At 50.0% G+C, this 17804-nt stretch overlaps 1 protein-coding gene across 3 annotated transcripts in view; it reads left to right on the top strand.

Moving 5' to 3' along the window:
* Window positions 1–16232: 16232 nt before the first annotated feature.
* Window positions 16233–17804, top strand: part of TMEM63C (transmembrane protein 63C) — a 33913-nt gene continuing 32341 nt past the window's right edge. The window contains exon 1 of one of the 3 annotated variants that reach the window (XM_064150422.1): window positions 16233–16322. The gene's annotated coding sequence lies outside the window, so the exon portion shown is untranslated. Of the gene's footprint in view, window positions 16323–16351; window positions 16435–16570; window positions 16662–17804 lie in introns of those variants that run through there. The other 2 variants (XM_064150427.1, XM_064150425.1) reach the window with 2 other exon arrangements.

Here is a 17804-nt window from a genome sequence, read left to right on the forward strand (position 1 = left end):
CTCCGGCGGCCCGGGGTGTCGGTCCCGCCTCGGTCCCGCGGCGCCGCTGGCTTCCCGCCGCCACCTTTCAGTCCCCTGGTATCCGGGTACAGCGTGGGGCCGCCCGGTACCGGCACGTCTGGCGCCAGCGGAGCCACTGCTGCCGCCCGGTGCGGCGGCCGCCTCCGGCCACACTGAGACCCACCACGGCAGCTAAGCAGGAGCGTAGGTCAACGCCTGCCCTCCCTCTCCCTCTCTCCTTTCCTCCTCTTCCTTTCCTTCTCTTGCCCTTTTCCTCTCCCACCCGGTTTGGCCTTCTCCCTGCCACTCCTCTCCCTGTCCCTGCCTTGTGTCTGCTCGTCTCGGTCTCCTGCCCAGTCTCTCTCCCTATCCCTGTGCTTTTCAGCCCTTGCCCCCTCTCCTCCCCCTGTTTCTCTCCTCCCAATCCTGTTTTCGCCCCGTCCTTTCCCTCCTTCGACTTTGTCAGTGTTCGGTCGCTCTCCCTGACCCTGTCCGTGCTCCTGTCCCTGTCCCTGCCCTCACGTCTGCCTCTGTCCCCATCCCTGTCTATGTGCCTGCCTCGGCCCGACCCGTCAGCTCCGGCGCTGTCCCTTCAGCACCACCCGCACCTCCTACCCCCACGACCCTGGACCCTGGGAAGGAGAGGGTGTGCTCAGGGTATGAGGTCCTGACAAGTTCCATGGGAAGAGCAGTGGGGTGGGAAGGGAGATTTGCCTTCTCCATCCCGCGGCACGTTTTTACTTCTCACAGTGTGAGTGAAGCAAACAGGTCCCAAGAGTGTCTCCCCACCACTCCCAAAACTGTTTCCGTTGGAGCTGGCATCCGAGGCAAGGAGAAATTTGAAGGGAAATCTCTGTAGGTCCAAAGCGTTCCTGGGGTTGCAGAGCAACAGCAGGTAGCTAGGAAATTCTTTGAACTGGGCAGGTGGCGACTGAGCAGTCCGACATGCTGGTAGAAGCTTTGCAGGCATGTTTACCCTCTGACAGCTGCACACTCTCACCCCTCTCTGCCCACCCACACAATCCTTGTATTGTCTACACAGGAGCTGTGAACAGCCTCTCATTCTCCTATACACCTACACTCCGCACCCCCCCGGCTCTGATGGAAAGCATCCCTCTCTCCCTCCACAGATGAGACACCCATGACAGGAGAAAGGGAGAGAAGAGTGTTGCTGGGCTGCAGCTTTGCCCGTGGGGATATTCAAATGCTGCACTCGCCAAAAGTCAAAGCAAGATGGGTTTAACCTAATCTTATACTTACTGACCAGCCCCTAAGCACAGGCTCTGTTTCTGCAGAAGAGACTCTCCCTTTGCCTGAAGGTTCAGAGCAAAATTAAAGTGTGTTGTCTCAGTTTCTAGGGAGAGAAGCCTGAAGGAGAGACTAGCTGTGTTTGTCTCCTGATCGCGCACTGTCGAGGAGGGTGATGACAGCAGCCAAGTGTTCAAGGGTTCTTAATCAGAAAAAAAACCCTTTTTTTATCCTTTTCTTTTTTTTTTTCCCCACGGATAACTTTAATGATTCAACGTTTCTGAGACAAACAGGGGCAATAACAAAAGAAAATGCAAACCATGTCTGTAGGCACTGGATCTGCCATGATGAACAACTAAGAGACACCTTCAGCAGAGCTGGGGGGAAAGCTGCTCAGAACCGATTGAGCTTTCACTCCCACCTCCCTCATTCTCCTGTCACGACTACTGAGAATAAAAATTCTCCAATATTCCCTCAACTCATCAACTTAAAGTAGTCTGAGCCTTGCAATAAAGATATGTGACCCAGCCTGGATTTTATCTTTAAATAATCAGACAGTGTTTTCTCTGTATTTTAACAGCTTACATCATAATAATAATAATAAAAAGAATTACAGAGAAATCTTTTCATGTCATGAAAGATTCTTGACTGAAGCGACTGCATCTCATAAAAGACATTAATCCTGCCTGTGTAGGGAGCATTATAAGCCATAGCTGAAGGGAAAGGAAGGAGCTTTCCACTGGCATGGAAGAATGGTGAAGCAGATTATCTGCACGGCCTCATTAAAATGCCCCTGCAAATTGGTGTTTATGATTTCTCACTGACAAAATAGTGGCTTCATATTTTAGAATATAGTAAAAAAGAATAAAACTGCTCTTTCAGTGCTGTTTGTGGTGTTATGACAAGCTGTTGGCAGGATGGGGGAGAAGTTGCCTGGGGATGAATTTGCCTATACATATGCACATGTATATGAGAAAGAGAGGGGTAAATAAGAAGATTAGCACAGGGAGTAAGTGAATAACGAGAACAGAAGTTAATTTGGAGCAATTTGATTTTCTCCCACTGTAAAATGAACATCATGAGAGAATTTGGATGTGTGGCACACAGAAATATTATCTTCCTTTTCCACCTCTGGGGAGGCAGTTTCCTTAGACAGAGTAGGTTGTGGCCCAGGGGGTGGAGTACTGTAACCATCCTTCTTTTCAACAACAGGTAAATCATGTCACCCATACATCAAGATTTTCCTTTCTCTTGAACAGGATAGGCATTATGCTAGATGCCTTTCTCTGGAAGACCTTGGAAGCTGGCCACAAGTAACACCTCTAAGAGCAATTTGTTGTTGTTGTTGTTACCTACAATGCAGATGTTCTCCAGTAATTCACACAGCATATTGCAGCCAGCCCCTTTCTCTCATCCTATCCTTGATGTGTTACAAGTCCACTTTTACCTGCTGTCCAGCTATGCAGAGGGGCTTTGCACATAGCTGTATGGACCCTTTCACAATATGTCCCTTTAACAAGCAGGGTAGGAAGCCAGTGGCATAAACTGTACAGTTGTCAGTTGATGTATTCATAATCTAGTTCAATAACCTGCACTATGCCTGATGACTGGCAGATGACAGTTTAGATATCTGGAGTCCCAAATCTCCAAGTTCCTTCTGTATAGACATTTAAAGCAGAATAAAAACCAGTTCCAGTTGATGCCATGCTCTGTTATGCCTACCCAACATCTTTCGAAGTCTTGCTGTAAATTGCATCCCAAATGATGCATAATTTCCTCCAACTCAAAATGTATATTGCCTCAGACAGCCCCATTAGTTCAGCACTCAAGATTACAGCCTGGTGGTGATTTTTCCTCTGAAACGAGTGAGTTAATCTCTGCTATTTGCTGTGATAGTTTGGAAGAAATGAATGTGCTCTGTGCTAAGCCTAGTGTTACTTGCCTCAAATTATCACTTAAATACAAGTCTTGTGAAGTTTTTGTGGGCTTTTTATTTTCTTTTTCCAGTTAGTTAGCTTTCAAAATTTGAACACCCACAATGTCTGAAGTGGCTTCCTGTTTGGTTAGGGAAAGTTGATTTGCCATAAAAAGCAGCAGGTGAGACATGATGTCTTCAATTTAGCAACAGAACAAGTATAGCATGGTTGGCAGCATGCAGCTCTGCCTTCTAATCTGTCTAGATGGAGACATGAACAAGGAAGAAAAGCGACCTCAGTCCTTCCTTCACTCATTTTTGGGTTACATTGCTGAGGTTGTCAGGATGGACCTCATTTTCCTGAAACAGTAAACTAATGCTAAGCTCCAACTCAGAGTGAGAAATGACATTCAGAGGCCGACTCAATCGTCTTTCCCAGTTCCTCCATATCCTTGCCCCAAGTATACCTATGCCTTGCAGACAAGAGTCTAATCAGGTCCCAGAGATGGAGATTCTTCACCATTACCAGGCAATCCATTCAGCCTATTGTTGTCCTTTCAGACTAAGTCCTCACACCTAACTTCACACTCCCTTGCAGCAATCTAAGCTCTCAGTCCTTAGCCCAGTGGATACAGAGAAGAGAGAAATCCTTTCTTCTCTGTGGTCTCTTACATAATTGAAAGTGGTTACTATATCTTCTCTAGTTGAAGCCATCCTATTGTCTCAATCTTTCCTCTTAAGCTGTGTTTTGGAAGCCTCTGAGAGGCCTGGGGTATTGTATCTGTTGTGCAAGTACCTGAGAGCTGGGGGCAGCCAGCACTGAGATCAGACAAACTGATAGCATAGTTTTACATAGCCAGGTTTTAATAATTTTGACCTAGATTGCCAGTTGTGCTGCATCAGTTGTGCTGGGGTTTTCAGTGAGGAGGACACTTATTAACAAGGAAAGAGAGAGTAGCTGAACAGTTGACAGATGGTCATGACTTTAGCACACTGTCAAGCGCATGCTGTATCTGAATTTATTACTTAAGCTACTGAACCTCATTTTCAATTCCCATTTGGCCAATCTTCAACTGCCCTCCCCTTTTCCTTCCTTCAAGGACGGTGTTGAGGAGGGGAAAGGGTTTATACAGCCATACCTCCTGCCTCAGTGTGCAGAGCCTTTCCCAGTTGATGAAGCTGCTCTTTTCTCATTACAAACTTCACAGCTTATGATTCGGTGTAAAATGAAGCTAGGAGGAGCTTGGTGTACAAGATATTTATGCAGGGACACATTATGATCCAGACAGTGATATGCATTGAAAACTGATCCAAAGAGTTCTGAAGTAAATAAGTGAAAAAGTTACCTAACAATATATTCATGGCTTGCTGTATCTTTGTATTTGAGAGATATTTTCAGGTCAATAAGCCATGTGAATGAAAAGGAGAAATGGAACTGAGGGAGAAAGAAATGCACCTAGAACTTCACTCTTCAAAAGAGCTTGTTCTCTGCCTTTCCCTGTGATGATGTTCTTCAGTGAATGGATTTCCAGCACTTCAGAAGACAAAGTGAGAGGCTTATTGACAAAAAGTCAATTGACTCCAAATGAAGAATGAGTTAAGCAGGCTGTAAAAGATGGTTTAAGTCTATTAAACAAAACCCACCTGCTGAACCTCTGAACAGCAACCCACCACAGAGACCAGGCTGTTGTCATTTCTGCCAGAATACAGAGCTCTTGCCACATAAAAACAGAGCAGTCACTAACACGGCCTCATCCTGTGCCAAAGTTCTTATGTATCTTACGTATCTCCCTGCTAACCTATCTCACTCATTCTTGGAGCCACACAAGCATCTCTTTTTGAGTGCAGAGGTGAAAGACCAAAAAGCCAATATATTTACAAGGAGTTGAGATATGGCACTGTTGATAATGCTCTGGGCAGGTTTAGCTGACCTGTGTAACAAAGCCCCAGGCCTGTTTGAAACAAGTGCACTCAGTCACAATGTATGAAGCACTCTACTGTGTAAGGAAAACTGTCCCAAAAATCAGCATTTGGCTCGTTTGCTGCTTGCTGGTGTTGAGAAATGAACTTTTGCAGTCAAACAGTGTTCATTCAATGTGTCAGAGCTTAGCAGCAGGAGTAGAAATTATTGATAGATGAGAAAGGACTGTTGAAGGAGGGAAGACACTTATAGACCACACTTATGGACCTGAAGTCAGGACAGGGCTGTTGTTCCTGGCTGTGGACCACCCATTCCTCCATCCCCTGGGCATATAGGTGCCCCAAGCCCTGTCATCATAGCACTGTAGGGAGTGCCCTTCCAAGGGACCCAGAATCTTTCCCTTCAAGTGCTTATGACTGCCCCTTTCATCAAACCTTGCCTACAGTACTGGATTGGAACCAGAGAAATGCCTAAATGCCAGTGGCAAAAGCCCCTGTAGTAAAGCTCAGGCAGTGCAAAGAAAAAAGACAAGGTAAGGGAAAAAAACCAGCAGACAGCTTCTTACTGCAAAGCTCTAAGCATTCTCTGCAGGTATCTGGGCACTCTCAAATTCCCATCTTCCCCAGCAGGCTTCAGCATTGGGTATTATACCCAGACAACAAGAAGTCATCCTGAGACATTATGAGACTCCTCTTCTTGCTTTCGAGGTACTTGGTACTTTATTTAGCAGGAAAAGTGCACAACAAAATGTCTCTTTCTGTTTCAGCTGACTGATTTGAAGCTCCTGAGCCAAAAAAAAAATCAAGCCAGCTGAGCAGCCCTATCACACCTAGATGAATACCACAGCAAGGAATGGTGTTGGACTGAGATTCCTTTCATTCTGCATCATTTCCAGGCAGGACACTGTGGGAGCAGAGGTCTTAAGTAGAGAATTAAAATAATGAATTTAAATGGTGTTTATTGCAGGGGGGAATTAAAACCCAAAATAACAGTCATGGATATCTGAAGGTGGTAATCTGAAGCAATCTGCTGGTGGCAGCAGCAGCAGCTACTGCTCCAGAAGTTGTGCATTGCCTTTTTGGACAGTGGTGGCACCTTCCTCCCCACCCTCAGCTGCTTGCCTAACCCTCACCTGCTGTGCTCTGTTGCTGTTGAGCATTGTGTCAAATTTACATTGTGCACATCAAAGTGCAAGAACTCTTGTGAAGTGTCATGCACACCTAGAGAGCACTATCAATAATAAATAACAACAACACATGCACATATTCATAACCAAGTCACTGTTTACATTGTGAATATTCAACACCCACCAGATGGTTCTTCTTTCTCTGACTCCAAAATGGAAATGACCAGCTACCAAAGATAAAATATTCCTTCCCTTTTGCTGCTTCCCTTGGGCTCCTACTTGTTCTCTTGCAGAACTGCTGCTCCCTAGAGAAGGAAGCCTCTCGGCCTCGGAAACAGTGAAATTGTATCTGAAATATGGAATGTTTCATCAGGAGCTGCAGATAAACCAACACAGTATTAAATCCACTCCAGAAAACAGACTTGGATTAATCCTCCTGCCTGCTGCAGGAGTGCTCTGGGAAAAGCAGTCTTGCTCCCTGCCATCACATGGCTGCTGCTCTGTCACCAAGGTACTCCTGCAGTGGGTCTGTAAAGAGCAGCTCCTAAACGACTGTGTCTCTGCAAACACACTGGCTGTCGAGTAGTGCAGTAGCAGCTCTGCACACCGCCGCTCTCCCAGCTGTGCTGCAGCGGGCAAGGGTTTTAAATGATTGCTTCTTTGCTACAGGCAGGGACGGATTCTGCCTGCTTCATCTCCAGCTGCTCCAGTGGATGCAGTTTCCATTTATCACTCATTACATAACTACCACTGACAGCACTGGGAGCAAAGAGCAGCACTCCAGCCACCATCTTGCTTCTCGCCCTTCTCTGTCCTCACATGCTACACGCACAATTGCCCAGCGCTATTAAAGGAGCAGAGCCCAGTCCGGACATTATGTAGCTTGGTATTAAAGATGCTGGGCTCAAGGTCTGACAGACTTAGAAGAGTTAGAGCCCAGACACCTCACTTTCTGAGCACAGGTTTAAGCTCTGGATTTAGTGCAGACTAAGGGCGATTATCCCTGCCAGTCAGGTGCTCACGTGGAGGGGATTCCCACACTGATCCCTGAGTAGTTAGAGGTGCTTTTTCTGCATCCCTGAGCTAGACATCTGTTCAGCCTCATGGCTAGCTAGGGCATCCTCTGGGCAGCTTTCTGTCCCTACTGGTGATCAGCAGCATCTTTTCTCACAGCAGGCTTGGCTTGCTTTAGCAGAAGAAATTCAAAGCCCTGTTCAGGAAGAGGATGAAAGGCAGAACCAGGTCCTCCTAGGGAAGATGGAGGCAGCCCGACATTCACCTGTCTTCAGCCCCTGTGTGGCCTGGACTCCCAGTGGAGGCCACTCTTTCTTTGTGCCTCGGTGGTGAGTATCCCTATCTGTAGAGATACTAGGAGTGAACACCAGATCCCTGAGGCCAATGCCCTTTCTGGGTTGGGCAGGGCTGGAGGGTAAACCTTGGTCCAATTGCACACACTCCTTCAATGAGCCAAGGGGAGAATAACTGAGATGCTACTTTGTTTTCTTAGCTAGAGGAAAAGAAAGACGTGATTTGATCATGGGTAAATATTTGCCATGTTCCAGGAACCACCTGATTTATTTGGTATCAGACAAATAAAGCCCTTAGCACTGCTCTGAATAAGCCCATGGTTAAGTTAATGGCACCTGATCAAGCACAACCAAACATCAGGCTGCCTGAAGACAGCACATGCTCCTGTTTGATGGTATTTTCCCTTATCTCCAAGCTTCTGGGCGTCTACAAAGGCCAGGGGGTGGGGATGGCACATTTGGCTTTACTTGCCCTTCTTAGTGAGGAAAACCCAAGACAGGACTGCAGTGGAGGAGCAGTGCACTTCTGCAGTGGAGGACTGCAGAGGATGACTACAGAGCACCACAGTGTAAATAGCAAGGAGGGGGGTGGATTATTCACCTCTGAAGACCAAGTGAGAAGTTACAGGAGGAAACAAAAAATGAGAATAAATGTAAAGGAGAAGTCCCATAGCAGTGGAACTTGGATTTTCTCAAGATTCACTTGCTTCTGTCAGACTCTTATCTGGTGGGTTTCAGATAAACACAGCCAGTATCCAGGTGTCCAAAATGCCTACCAGAAGCAGAAGCCAACATCTTCTGCACTCACAGCTGGGGAAAGGAGGCTGGAGGGGACAGCAGGCAAGCTGTGCCCAGGGAGCAGAAGAGCAGCAGCTGTGCAGCAGGAAGAGGGAGCATGACCACTTTGGGGGCTCTGGGGGCACTGCGGGCACTGGGACCAGCGAAAGTCCTAGAGAGGGTCCTGGCATGCTGTACGGGGTGAGGCTGAAAGGAGCTGAGAAACAGGAGCAGAAGAGATGATGATGATGATGGGGACTTCAGGTGTGATGTGAAAACTGGAAAGAGTAAGGGTAGAGTCAGGAAGAGCCAATGGAGAGGCTGAGGTGATCGCCAAGAAGAGAGGGATTTTGTGCAGGAGGCACTTGTTTGCCAAGCACCCTCCCAGTCCTTACACTTCTCGACGGATCACCCCGGGGCACACAGCTACTGTCTCTCTCCCGGTAGTCTAGGGCTGCCCGGGGGCCTTTCTCCAGCACCTTTGCAGCCGAAGAAGAGCTGTCGGGCGGCGTGTGACGGCAGAGCCTGTCACCTCCCGGGGAGCGGCCCCCAGGGGCTGCCGGGGGTGAGCCGGCACACAGGCAGAGGAGAGCACCCCCGCACCACCACGGCGGGGATGCCCGGGAGAGCCGGCAGGTGGCGCTCGGAGCCCGCCGGGCGCGGCGGGAGGGACCGGCGAGGAGCGCAGAGCCGGCTGCGGGCTCACGCCTCGCCGAGCCGCTCCCCGAGCTGCTCCCACCCGCTTAGCCGTCCTGCCCCTCTGGGCGGCTGAAAGCCTGTGCGAAGCCAGGCCTTCAGCTGTCCTTGGGCAACAGGAAGGCGCAGACAGAGGCAAACAGGATGGTCTTCAGAAAAGCATGGCTCCTGCTAATGCTCTCCCCTGCCAGAGAGGCATCCGAGGGCAGAGGAGCAATGACCAAAGTAACGGGAAGCAGCAAACCCACACTCGATCACCTCCTCAAAGCCTTTATCATCTTGCCCGTGAGGAAGAAGCACCAAATCCAGAGGCTGCACAGTCAGGATATCAGCTCAGATCACCAAACTCCAGGAAAATGGACGTTTCCTATCGTACTTGCTTGTGTGTCCAGGACAGACAACATCAAGGTTCAGCTGGCTGCAACTTACCCACTAAATACGGCCCTGGGGAGCTCCACATCCATCTCTTATTGAAATGCCACCTTGTCAAAGGCTAATATAAACTGGGCATCACTTTCTTCCCAAGAAGGATCCACCTACAAAGCACCATCCCCTACCCAGAGCTCCTCAGATTACCACTGATGAGGACTGCAGGCCTTACTGCAAGAGGAGAAAGGCTGCATCAGATGTGAATCTTGCCCACTGCAGTGATTCATGCTCTGTTACAACGTGGCTAAACCTGCTCCGACTCTCCAAGCTTTTGCTTGGGAGCTCCAGTGCTTTCTACATATTTGTTACACCACATAGTACATTGACCACCAACAGAGAGCAGAAGGGCCACCGCATCTGTCTTGTCTCAGTGTGCTAGAGCCCTGGGGCTCTTGGAGATCTGCTGAAGCTGTGGCAGAGCTGCCAGTTGCTGGAAAGGCAGATAAGGACCTTCTAGAAGCAGGGCTGCGATCATCAGTGACTACCAGTGCTTCAGAATTTTGCTTTTATAATGAGCCATTAATATCATACCATCCACTCACATTTCCCAGCTGAGCATTCCCAACTGTTTCCTGGTGTCCTTCTAGCCTGATAAACCCCATATTGTCTCTGCATGAGTGATGGCTTCATTTATGTGCATGTGAAAGGAGGGGATGGAGAAAGCAGGTGTGAAAATCATGATGAAGTTGAAGATGATACATTACACAAGCAGTAAACCCATAGGTAAAGTCAGCAGCATGAGCAGGGAAATGAATAAATCATTGTTTGTTGATGAAAGGGCTCAAACATTGCTTGCATGTTCCAGGCTGAGAAGTGAGTGGAAGCAGGTGGTGAGTGGGTCAGAAGAACTGTAAGGAGATGTGCTTTTCATATGACATGTGGCTTACTCGAGGAACACCTTGCTGCAAGGTGTTGTGGATGCTCACATTTTATGTGGCTTCTAAATCTCTTTCAAGATGCATTTCATAGAATCATAGAATCAACCAGGTTGGAAGAGACCTCCAAGATCATCCAGTCCAACCTATCCCCCAGCCCTAGCCAGTCAACTAGACCATGGCACTAAGTGCCTCATCCAGGCTTTTCTTGAACACCTCCAGGGACGGTGCCTCCACCACCTCCCTGGGCAGCCCATTCCAATGCCAATGACTCTCTCTGGGAAGAACTTCCTCCTAACATCCAGCCTATACTTTCCCCAGCACAACTTGAAACTGTGTCCCCTTGTTCTGTTGCTGGTTGCCTGGGAGAAGAGGCAAATCCCCACCTGGCTACAATGTCCCTTCAGGTAGTTGTAGATAGCAATGAGGTCACCCCTGAGCCTCCTCTTCTGCAGGCTAAACAACCCCAGCTCCCTCAGCCTCTCCTCAAGGTGTTTGCTGACAGCTGCTTCCAGAAATCAAATGCTAGTGTGCACAAATCCCCTTTCTGGCTCAGGGTAGGCCCTCCTTTTTATTTCCTTTTGATCTTTTTTTTCCATTCTAACACTATTCTGTGTGTGGAGGGCTTAGAGCTACTCAGGAGAGATGCTTTTGTTGAATATTTTGCATATGAGACAGCTCGTTTAGAGTTAATGTCATTCATAATGGACTGCACCACTGATCTAGATGCTCTGCTGGTAACTGTTTTAGCTGGGGAGAACATCAGTGCACTGAGTGTTTGCCCCAGGAAGGTCAAGCATGTGGGTAGAGACACAGCCTGCACAGAGCCCTTTGTTTGGCCAGCATGGGAGTATGGTTCATTACATGATGTGCATCTTCCTCGCTGGCTCTTCCAGCTCAGCCTGCCAGCTTACATCCTTCCCTCATAGTCCACTGACATTCTCATTAAAGCTACCATCACTTTTCCCTGGTATCTCTGCAATCAACATTTCCTTGCTTGAAGCATCGTTGCAAATGCCATTTCCTGCTTCAGAAGGTCAAGTGCTCAGCCTCGATCTTCTTCTTGTCTGTCAGGAATTACCAGTTGCACCTCCTGATGCAGAGAGGTCATTGCCTTCAGATGTGCAGTAAAGATTTGACTCTGATCCATGACCAAGCTCCGTATAACCATGTATTTCTTTTGTTTCTCTTTCACACAGACATGCATAAGAAAAGGAGATGTATTTTCCACAGAGTGAATGCACATGTATTTCTGTGCATACACCTCTAGAACCACAAGCAAGCAACACATCACACTCTGGGGTTTCAGAGCAGACCCAGGGCCAGGTCAGAGTATTGGCCACTGAAAGGGCAGGTGGGCAGTAGGTCTGAGCTCTGGGGAAGGGCAAACTGGCTATTTTCACAGGAACCAAGGATATTTGTTACACAAATGCTGGTTTGGCATCACCAAGTACAAGCCTGCAGGTCTAGAAGATCTGCAATGGGTCCTTCTTCAAGGGGTCGAGTGAAGCACTTTGTGGTGCAAAAGGCAGGGTCTGGGGAGGGAAAAGTGGGGAACATTTGATTAGTAGCAGGATGCTGGAGTGAAAAGAGGAAAGCCTCAAGAAAGAAGCTACACCAGTCACAGCAATGCAGGAGTGGGTGGAAGCAGCCACAGAGGCACTACTGGAGGCAGTGGTGATTGACAGCTGGGAAGACCAGGGATGGTACTCACTGAGGTGAGTAGTTGGATTTAAACTGCATCAGTGGCTTGGACAACTTGAGCTTCTTCTGTTGAGGGCCCAGCCATGATGCCTTTAGAGATAGTGCTGACAGGGTTGAGGTAACACTGTGGGAACAACTTACTTCCCCAGGCCAGCTGAAAAACTGCAGTCTGTAGCTATGGAGAAATCTAGTGCCTATAAGCACTGAGCCAGAGTCCCACCTGACTGGCAATTGGGAAGAATCAATTAGCATATTTTAATGTAACTGATTAGTGCCTGGTCACACAGCCTGGGCGATGGGTGATGTTTGAAGCAAATTTGAGATTACAAGCATGCAGACACCAAACCTTGAGGGAGTTGGCAGAGGGAAAGGACAATTTCCCAGCTTAGCAGCTGCGGCCTCAGTTTCTGTACAGTCCCCATTGGCAACCTGCCTTCAAAGAGCACTGCAAAGGTCTGAGGTGAGCACTTGAAAATTAATAAATTAACTTTTTTAATTAATGGAATTGAGGTGGTTGGTATGATGGCAGCTCAGTTTCTGCTGCAGCTCTTCCAGTCTCTGATTTTGCAAAGCTTGAGTCTCCTGTGGGGAGGGAGAAGCATCTTGCTTGTGGCCAAGGGTCCCTGCTAAGCAGATCTCAGTTCAGGGCAGGGAGCCTTTCCCTGTTTGGAAGGACGTGGGTCAGTCCCAGCCAGCTCTGCCCCACATTTTGGGTGGTGCACGCAGGAGGTGCTGCCTGGCATCTGGGACATGGGAATGGGCAGTGGGGTAGCCTGGAGGCCTCTGGCCAGGCTGTGGATGGAACTGGCACTCTCTCAGCCCAGGATGGTGCCTGCAGGTCCTTTGCACTCTGAGGCCCACTGGAAGAAGCTGCTGCCTACAGGAGCCCTGTTTCCTTAGTTACGGTAGGCAGGAGGTGTTTCAGGAAGGAGGCAGGCAGTGCTGGGAAAGGTAGGCAGGTCTCGGGAGAGGACAGGTAAAGATGCCTTGAGGAGCAGCCACCACCCCCTGGCCCAGGCAAGGCAAGGTGGTTCACTAACACTTCTCCTACGCTGAAACTAAGCTCCATTTTCCAAGTGTCCACTTGGTGCTATGGAGTGGAAGAAATGCTGAGCACCACAGCCAGAGATGAAGTCAGCACAGAAGGGCTGCAGTGCTGAGCTGTAATGAATGCCCAGGAAACCACCCAGCACCACTGGGTAATTGCAACTATGGGCTCTTCAGGTGTGGGTTTCTATCTTTACTTGGGTGATAATCCCACACTTGTCCAGGGGTGAGAAGATATTCATTCCTGCTTTTGAACAATGAACATAATGTAACGATGAAGAGAAAAATCCTCCAGGGAAACAATTCATTCTGTCCTTGAAGCAGTTTGCAGGTAAAAAAGTATGGGGACATATCCAGGGCTGTGCTGCACCAGCACCAACCATTTTGTGCCTTTACCCATTCTCAGCCCCCTTCCCACATGGCTTCATGAAATGTCACGATGGCCTCTGCCCCAGGTGAGAGCTCAAAGTGATGGTTGTCTACAGGCAAGCTTCGGCTGAGGGTTCTGCTCCTGGGCTGTGCTTGCTACACCCCAGTTGGCCTATCTTGGCAAGAAGCAGAAGCATAGGGACATCCCAGCAGCCTCATGCTGTGCCAGGTTGGGCTGCCAATAAAGGGCACAGACACAGTCTCATTTGCTCCAGGAACAGACAGGTATTTTAATTTCTGCACCCTTCAAGTCTACCCATGGCCTGGGTAGTTTTTCAGGGACATATAGCAGGTCCACAGGGATATTCCAAGGCATATACCTGAGTAGAGGCCACACTTTTGCCAGCATTTCTTTCCAAAGCTCAGAAACACTGGAGCTGGTGCAGGAGCCTTTTTTAAACACGTGGGCAAAATATTCATTTTTCTGCAGATGTCATTCTCAGGAACAGTTTTCCCATCTTGCCTGAAATGTGTCCAGACAAACTCAGCCCAAATCACTGAGCCAGCCTGGAGAAATTCAGCTTAAATATTAAAGCCATGACGGAAAAGAAGAATTACAACTGAGAGCAGTACACAGACAGCAGGATGCAGTGCTATAGTGCCAACCGTGAAGCAGCTCCCTGTGCCTCATCTTCCCGCTGCCTCAGCCTGCAGTTCCTTGTGTCTCCTGCAACGCTGCAGGGTCATAGGCAGCACAGGAAGGAGGTAACAGGCTCCTCCACACACAGAGCTGGAGGCTGAGACACACACTGCTTGTGCTTGCCAGGAATGTGGAGGAACATAAAAATCATAGGATACCTGAACCTTTGTAGTATGATATCTGTAAGGCTCTTCTTGGGCAAAGTCACAGCCATTGAGGCCAAATATGTAACAGAAAACAAAGACATTTTTCTCCTTGTTTGGAGTCACCTGTGTTCCTCACTCGGTTTACTATTCTATTCTATTCTATTCTATTCTATTCTATTCTATTCTATTCTATTCTATTCTATTCTATTCTATTCTATTCTATTCTATTCTTATTCCATTCCCACTCCATTCCATTCCAGCTAGGCACAATCTGGATCAGAGTCAGGAAGAAACAAGTATCCCTAACCCTAACCTGGCTTATTCACAGGGTTGGCTTGGCCAACTTTGTTTGATCCCTGATGTCTTGGTGGGCCAAGAGATCACAGAGTCACAGGAATCACAGATGGGGAGCAGGTATTCATTCCTTTGGGACTGAGGCAGCTCACCAGCAGTAAGGTTGGCAGCTCTGCTCAGAAGTAAAGATTTCCCAGCAGCATTTGCCAGTTTCAATGACAGAGTGTATTGGTTTCCAGATCAGCAGGTCAGAGAAGCCTTGGCTTATGAAACACAGTCTGCAGTTGCTGAGAATTAGGGTATCAAATATTTGGGACCCAGTGGCAGATCACAACTCCAAGGCATTTTATAAAATACCTACAGATCTGTTTCTTCCATGGGCCCCCATTGCATAGTGCTTGCAGAGGACACGTACCAAGTTTCTTCCTTGCTCTCTCCTAAGGCAGACAATGTCATCTGCTGCAAGGCAGCAGTCAAGGTCTCCAAGCCTTGGTGATGCTGTGTGACAGAGACATATTGCTGGGGCTGAAGGAGAGAGCAGTGAAACAGACTCAGAACTCTTTTTTGTTGTTGTTCATATGTTCCCTAAAATGTTAGGTATGTGTTGTTTGAGCTATGGCAGCTCTTAGAAGTCACCAGCTGGAGACAAAAGTCTCACTTACAGAAAAGTTTTATCAAAAAGCAGCATGTCGTAGCCCACCTGTGCTCTGCACCACGCTCCAGCAGAGCAGAAATCAGCTGAAATCCTTGGGAAGCCTAGGAAAAAAAAATAAAAAGGAAGGATATTATGTGAGACACCTACTTTTCACCCCTTTGTCCGTTATGGTCCATGAGCTGTGCCAGCCTATCACAGTGTGGAGGGAAGTTCTTGGCTGACAGCTCATTACACGTTTTGATTCCCTTATGTTTCTCCTGGTGGTTTTCAGAGATTTGTTTGTCAGACTTGGAGGGTCCTTTAAATGGCAGGAATTTAGTCAACGGGTTGTGCGTCTTCAGCCTGAAAGAGATGAAATGAGCCCAAACGAGCTTCCAGAGGTTGTTGCAGGGCAACGCTGTTTACTCGGCACCTGGAGAAGCCACAAATGCGGGATGCCATGCCTCCCATATGAGGTGGTAGCAATGAAGCACTTGCCGTGTTAGTGGGGCTTCTGTGCCATCACATTCTGGTGGCTGTTTCCCGGTAGCCCAGTTGTGGGTGTGACCGTGGCTGTTTCTCCAGCCCGGGGTGCACGGTTTGCAGCCTCATGTTTTGGAGAGGTGGGAAACAGGGTGGGATGCTTAAGGAAAACCAGCTTCTCAAAGCCCTTTTGTACTTCGGTGACTCAGGTCTCTGTCACACCTGCTGGTCAATTCTGATGGCAGAAAGGCACAGCTGCTCTGCGGAAATGAGGCCCCTAGGAAGTGTCTGAGGTATTACCCCAGCCAAGCAACTGAGTGATGCTGCATCAATGAGAGAGGGCTTGCAAACGCCGTTGAGGTCCCCTGCTCACCCATCCACCTGTCCCTGCCGCTGTGTTGGGGACTGACTGCCGTGTGCGCCTGCTGCCCAGGCTGACTGCCCGGCAGGCCCCTTTGCCTTCCGCAGAGGCACACGCCCGGCAGCCATCCCGAGGAGCCCGAGCGCCGCGGGAGCTATTCGGAGAGGATGGTGAAATAGGCTGAGACGCGTAGCCCCTCACCCAGGCGCTCTGCCGGCAGCTCCCTGCGCCCAGGAGCCGGAACCGCCGCCTCGCCCCCCGCTCCCCGCACGGATGCTGCGGAGCGCACGGTAAGCAGCGCGGAGGGGGCTACCTGCCCCCATTTCGGGCTGGGAAGACCCGGAGCTGCGACCGCTTTGCGGCCCGGCGGCCGGCAGCGCAGGCCCCGGTGCCCGAGCATCGGTGAGGAGGGGGGGAGAAGCCCGGGGACCGCGGCCTCGCCGCCGCAGCGGGGCGGGCGGTGGGGCGGAGCGGCGGCGGCCCCAGCCCCGGCCCTTTCCCTTTCTCCTGGCGAGGCCGGGCCGGGCAGCCCACGGCCAGGCGGCGCGGGGCAGACGCGGGGAGGAAAGGAGGAGGGAGGCACGGCGGGCGCGGGGCCCGGAGCGGACCTGGACCACCCTTCCCAGCAAGTCAGTCCGGGGTGGGAGCTGTGGTTTGGGTTTGCGAGGCTCGGCTGGTGCCTGCCGCTGCAGCGGACGGGGATCCCGGCAGTGGGGCTCAAGCGAGGGGTGACCGGGGGCGCTGAAAGGGCTGGGGGCGCCGTCCTGCCGGTGGGGTGATCGGGGTGAGGAGGAAGCCTCGCCGTGCGTGGGGCTTCTCGTCCGCCGTGCTTAGCTGCGCGTCCCAGGTGGGCCCGGCTGCGGGACCGCTGTGGGGATGCTGGCGGCAACTTGCGCGCCCCCCCGGCGGGTGTGCCAGCCCCGCCTTGGCAGCGCCCGGGCAGAGGTCGCCAGGGCTGGGCCGCAGGGATGGTTCTGGTTTGTTGTTGTGAGAGGTTTCTGGGCACTTAGCTCTGTTCAGACGCCGTTTTCCTGCCCTCATTCTCGCCTACCCAAGTGGTTTTAACTAATGCTCATCTCCACCTGCCTCATGGGCGTCTGAGGCCCGGAAAGGAGCAGGGGCTTGGCTGGCCTGCGGGAATAAGTCAGAGGCAGCAGCAGGGAGCGAGCCCCAGCTCCTCCGTGTCCTCTCCCGTTGCACGCGTGCTAGCCTGCGCTACCGTCCTTTGATGCGAGATAAAATGTCATCCCTCAGCTATGTCGTGCCATGGCTTTTGGTCAGTCCCCACGTCATCCTGGCCACAGAATCCTCCCTTCAGGACCCACACCTGGTGGTGTTCGAAATGCTTAATGCTGTTAGAGAGGAGGAGCAGGAACATCTCACTTCTCAGCTTTGAGAGACTGATGACTCTGAAAGGGCTATCAGGTCAGGATGATCTAATGCTCTGGCTAAGCTGCTCTTCCCCAATGTATAACTTCATCCCCGTTTGTCCATGAATCAAGGCCTTGCTTTCTCCTTCACTTGCTTCCCCATCCTCCCTGACAGCAGCAGTGCTGCACGGTGGGTTAGCAATGCAGAAACCACCTGAAGAGAATGGGAGTTATCCAGGAAAAAGAGAGACCTTTGTCTGACTAGCCGATGTTATTTCTTTCTTTTAACTGCTTGGACACCATCTCCAGGGCTGATGTACGTGCCTGCCTTCTCCCCTTTCTGAGAGTACAGGGGGGAGCAGGAGGTGAAGATAAAGCTGGATGGGCAAATGAGATATCAGA

Source organism: Pogoniulus pusillus, chromosome 1, assembly GCF_015220805.1.
Source record: "Pogoniulus pusillus isolate bPogPus1 chromosome 1, bPogPus1.pri, whole genome shotgun sequence".
Taxonomy (NCBI): Eukaryota; Metazoa; Chordata; class Aves; order Piciformes; family Lybiidae; genus Pogoniulus; species Pogoniulus pusillus.